Below are 6,000 nucleotides of genomic sequence, written 5' to 3'. Positions count from 1 at the left end.
AGAAGTAAAATGTATACGTGTATCACAGGGAAGACGTTGAGAACAGGTGTTGGGTGAAAACTTTTGCTGCATTAGCTATTGCACTGGAGTTGTCTTTAAAACGAAACTAATATTGTGTGTGTTTTTCACAGCACACGCCCATGTGATGAAGTGTTTCTTGGCCAGGAGTACTGACACACTGTGCAAAGCCCTCGAAAAACCACAAACTCTCGGTTTGTGCACGGATTAAACAAATAAGATAAAACGTGTTAATTGGTGGGCTTAAGAGGTGCTGGTAGACGGGTTTTGTTGCCTTTGGACAGAGCCAGGCAAGCTGTTTACAGTCTTTGCCAGTCATATTTAATGGACGGAAATGGGTGTGCTATTAGTTTTTTTCATTTAACTCAGGGAAACTAGTAATAGTATTTCCCAAAATGTTGAACCATTCATCCAAGCAGGAAACTCCTTGTGAGGTACAGGGTGTTGCTTTTTTGATAAACTCACTGAAAAATGTATTTGTCATGAATTACTAAAAAATGGGGTTGCACCATACTTTACTGGTCATACCAGACCAATTAAAAACCTGTTAACATGGGTGCATTGTGTTACTTATGAATTCAACGTCTCATTAATAACATGACAACTGTGTTGTTTCTTTTTTTCAAAAGCTAAATTGTCAGCCTTTAAACTTTTTGCATTTTTTAAATTTTAGCTGCGAGTAAGTAATCAAATATGTGTTTGTTTTACATTTAACCAGTTTTGATACAGGAAAAGATTCTACAGTCGTATCTTCTGTGTCAAACTTGGAACATACTTCCTGGACAGTTCAAGTAACTGACTGAAGCGACGGAGCTCTCAGCTTATGTAAGTGGTGTCACATTCTGACTTTGCTCCAGCGCTAACTGGACTGGCATGGTCTGGTCCCCTCTGATAGATAAGCAGCTGTAGCCCCGTGTGTTTGTGTGTGTGTGTTGGTGTGTGGTTGTTTGACACAAAAGTACTCACACAAACCTACGCAGTTAAACAACCCACTATTTTTTTAATGTAGGAAAAAGAGACAAGAATGGTATGTGTGTGTGTGTGTGTATGTGTGTGTGTGTGTGTGTGTTGGTGTGGTTCATTAACGGCTTCGCTAGAGAAAGGCAACATGCATCTCAGAGATGTCCGCAGACATCAAGGGACGGAAGAAGATGTTAAGGAAGGGAGGGGGATGGAAAGAGACTGATATAAGGAGGGTGACACTGGGTGGAGAGAGATCAGAAATCCACTGTGATTTATTTGTGGTTATGGAATATGTTCTATATACCGTTCTTGTCCCTGCTGAGTTTGGGGCTCAGAATGGCTTTTGGCTGCAGTTAATTGAAGTCACCACAGCAGTTCAGCATTTTGGTGCGTATGCGTGTTACTATGTGGTGTGTATGTGGCCGGTGCTGGTTACAGTTGACGTTAAATGAAGGTGAGTTCAACAGCCAGCATCTTGATTTTTGGATGTATTATCATTGAGTGTTGTGCAGCTTAATTTATCTAAATGAATGTATGGGGTCTGAAACTGAAAAAGACTGTAATGAAATAGCAGTTGGTATTAATTATGTCCATATTCCTAATTACAGTAGTGCAGAAAAATATGGGGCACTCTCATTTCTCCCCTGAGGGACGCTCTGTCACAACAGCTTTATTACGCAAAGTCTGTATTTTACATGTACTTACCTGACAGTTGTGCAGTGTTTGATCATTTCTGATGAAGACGATCAAACCTCAAACTTGTAACATCCAAGTGGCCAGAAAGATTGCACCTGCCACAATATGTTAGAGAGATGGGATCTTCAATGGAGTTTTGATCCACCGCAGAGCTATAAGACACAAACACCCTGCTTTTTATGATTCCACAAAGTGATTGGTACTGCTAGGATATAATGAAAGGATCCGATAGGATTTTCTATTTTTTGTTTTTTTTATTCCTGGCATCATTATTTCTCAAGTATTGACAAGTCTAAGACCAACATAAATCTCCCCAATATCTTGTATGACCTTAGGGGAAAGTAAGGGAGACTGACTATGGTGCAGTTGTCAGTGACTTTTGCAAGTTCATTCTCGGACTTCAACTTTTCAATGGCAATAATAGTGGAGAAAAAAAGGGATCGGTACCCAAATCCCCTTAATCTGTTTAGCTATTCTTATTTCAAGACAAAAGATGGTATTCCAACACAAGACATGTGACAAGGGCACAATTGTACACCGAGCTACAGATAAGAAAAGACCAGAGTTTTTGTGTTTACAATTTACTGTATTTAAAGCCCGTTTTAAGCATAATTCAGCCAAATGCAGAAAGATAAATGACTGCAACTGTTGTGCGAAAATTAGGCAACTGTGTAGACAGGCCCAGTCAGAGGACTTAGTATGTGCTGAATTCCACCGTTGACTGCAGCATTGGTGCTTACCTGCTGCATACATCTGTGACAGCATACTGTGTGATTTAGGCATATATGTGATAAAAGTGTGTGTGTGTGTGTTGGTGTTTGTATTATTTTGATCTGCGCCATCTCTTTAAGTGACCTAGAAATGCATCTGTAACTGCACAGCGTTTTATTGACGGGGAAGCGGTGATGCCGAGGGTTGCCATTAGGAGGAATAGTGTTGGGGATGGGTATGTGGAAGAGGTCTGTGGTTGAGTCTTAATCGTTATTTCCCATATTCCCCAAAGAAAATGTGTTCATAGCAAGTTAAGCAATTAATTTGTATTATATGAAGAACAGAATAATGGGTTTTTGTAGTTAGACAGGAGTGCACATAATGAATATTTTTCTTTCTTTCAAAAGAATCAGGTTGTTAAGTGAATTACAGCTCCTTCTTCCTAACAACTTGATTTTTCTTTTTCCTCTGAAACTCGCTGGGATCTCATCTAAATTATCTGCATGCTTTTAATTGATGTTATTCCCTACTGCAAAATGCATCCTCAATTTCTCTTGGCAACGTTGTCACCATCATTTATTTAAAAGAAAAAAAGCCATTCATTTGAACTCCCCTGCCACCTTAACTACAGAAGTTATATTTTCTGTCTTGGCTCTGTCTGTCACAAACATGGACGTGGTGAATTACATTTTAACGATGTAATGGATTGTATAATAAAAAGCCGCTCATTTCTCCAGCGATATCTCCAAATGTGTTTAAAATGCATGTGGCACAGACTTTTATTTCCAATTATCCCTCTTCTGTTGACTGTGTTCTAGACACACACACACACACACACACACTCACACACACACACGTACACACAGCTCAACATATATCTTACCGTGGTAATGAGAATATTTCTATCATGGCATGGGCCATATATTATGTTAATTAGATTTAGTTCATAGTCAGTTACAAATGTGTGTCACTATTGTTTGTGTTGCCATGGATACCAGTTACAAGCGCTAACATACCAATGACGACGACACGTTATTACGTATGGAGAATATTCATGCTGTTTTCAAGACATGCGGTGGACTGTTTGTTTGAACATATAAAGCACTTAAACTCCCCTTTCCTACATGTTCTTCAACCTACAAATGTTGGTTGTTTTACATGCCATCCCAGGATGTTTTGTTCTTTGTCACCTATTGTATTTTTTATTTACATATGCACTTTGTGGACAGGACGTCATGGTGCAGAAAATGACTTAAGATTGTCAAGTTGCATTATCCTATTGCAGATGACAGCACTTCTTTCTTCATCAGGCTTTGACCTCTTGCAATGGGTGGTTTGAAAACAAGTGTGTAGACGATGAGATAAGGGTCAACATCTCTTGCTCTGACACCATGTTTTTTTTAGGGCAAAATTTGGATTGTACCTTTGGGTAGTTATTGGTATTATGATTTGCTTCTCCAAGCAAGGGTGAGATGGACAGTGCATCAACTGCTTTTATGTGGGAGCTGTTGTACCATACTGTTGTGATGAAGAGGGAGCTGATGTTGGGCTGAAGCTCTCACTTTCCCAATCAATCTACACAATCCAATCCACTCTCATGGTGTTGAGCTTTGAGTGGTGTCACAAGCAAAGTGGCTAAAAAAAAACATGCTTTGTCAGGTACCTGGAGACATGGACACAAAGTGAGGATCTGGGATAAACTCAGAGAAGAGCTGCTTTTTTTGTTGACATGACTCGGCTGAGAACGACTCCAGGTCTGATCCCTTCATCGGTATTCTGTGCACATCTGGGCAGAATAAAGCCCTGGTGCTACTTGTGATGGAAGGATTGAATATCATAACTAGCCTGGGAGGCTGTAGGTGGAAGATGTGACTGGAGGATGTCTAGGCTGTGAAGATAGTATGGTTTATATGCACCTACTGATTTTCCCATGTAATCATTGGCACTAATGGACAAACATATCCCTAGAGTAAGCAAAGATGCTCTTTTTTGAGCAATCAAAGCAAGTCTCACCAGTCAAGGAATGAGTTTTCTAGTTGAGAATTGTAGCCTCGTATGTCTTATGTAGGTGTCAGAGCAATTTATAAAGCTCTGTTATTGGTAGCAATAGGCCTGATCTTGGATCAGTGTCTGGAGCTCTTCGTCTAGCTGATCTCTTTCAACATTCAGAGTACAAACCGATCCTTTTTCAGCAGCCTGCAAGGCTTAGTGCTAGCTTTAGGCATAGCTCGAGAGCAATGGACCCAGGTGCAAGGATGTTTTGTGTGCCCATGGCAAACACCTCGCCAACCCCATCCCCCTGCCTCCTTTAGGGAGGCAGACGGACTTTTCTTTTGGATGAGGTTCGTTGTGGGGTCCCACAGGACCATGTGAACAGGAGCAGCTGAACTGCCCTGCTGAATATCCATGATATCTCAATTGCTGGTGGAAGCCAAGGGCAAAATAAGGTGCAAATCACACACTGATAGTGAGGCAAGAGTAATTCAGAGATTAGAGGGGCAGACTTGTGAACTGCAAAGTGACTGCTTCAAATCCCCAGACCAGCGTTCCTTTTCTAGCAGTATGTAGAGAGATAATTGGCTTAAACAAATAAACAAATCTTTACAAAGTTATAGGTCTTTTCCCAGTGCTTGTGCTCTGGAATGTGTGGAAGGTGCTGAAGGAGTTCAAAGAACTGTATTTATGTGTGCATGTGTGTGCGTGTGTGTGTCAAGTCACATACGTTTCATCAGCCTGACAGCGACTAAAGCTGTTTGACCAGCAGGGGTCCTTGTCCACTTTGCCCATCCTCTCCGTCTTTCACTCTTTTTTGTAAATGGAGATGTTATCAGTGTGCGTGCATCTTTGTGAGTAGCTATAACTATAAACTTTGGAAGAAAGTAAAGTTGAGTTGTGAAATATTGCCATAACTCTGAGACAGAAAGAGCCATGTGAGGGTAAAAAGAAAGACAGAAGAATCGAGAAGGAACATAGACGGGACGGAGGATAAAAGCAGCACGCTGGGGTGGAACTCAGGGATGAAGATCCCTGTGATGGACGTGGAGATCAACCAGCTCAGTTGAGAAATGGGAAACACAAAACACAAGGGGTAGAAATGGAAATCACAACAACAAAAAGGAAGGGTCCCCAATGAGAGAGAGGAACGGGAAACTTGGAGCTGGAACGGAGGTACAGGTAGAGAAAAAAATGAAAATATACATGCATAGGCCTGAATAAGAAACCACATAGAGTGAATGACATCACTGATTAAACGCTCTTTCTGTATACACCTAATGTTGCAGTAGCACTACAGTTGCTTAAGTGACCTGTCTGTAGTAACAGAGCTCTGCATTTCGTTTTGACAAGGCTTCCGAACCCTGCGTAGTCTTAACAGAGCCAACCACAAATCCCTTAACAGTCACACTGCAAAAAGCATTGAACATGAGTGCACAAACAAATTTGTAAACAGAGATTGGCTCTTAGTGCTCCTCCTGAGCACCTAATAATGATAATAGTGATTAGTAGGTAATAAAAGATACACAGCACATGGCCATTACTGGATTTATGTCCCCAAGGACGGCACAGGGGGGGGAGATTAGAGATCAAATCCTGTCTAACACAAACTATAGAGGG

The sequence above is a fragment of the Anarhichas minor genome, unplaced genomic scaffold, assembly GCF_050575085.1.
Source record: "Anarhichas minor isolate MPS153535 unplaced genomic scaffold, ASM5057508v1 ptg000026l, whole genome shotgun sequence".
Lineage (NCBI taxonomy): Eukaryota > Metazoa > Chordata > Actinopteri > Perciformes > Anarhichadidae > Anarhichas > Anarhichas minor.
This window is presented reverse-complemented; position numbering follows the sequence as displayed.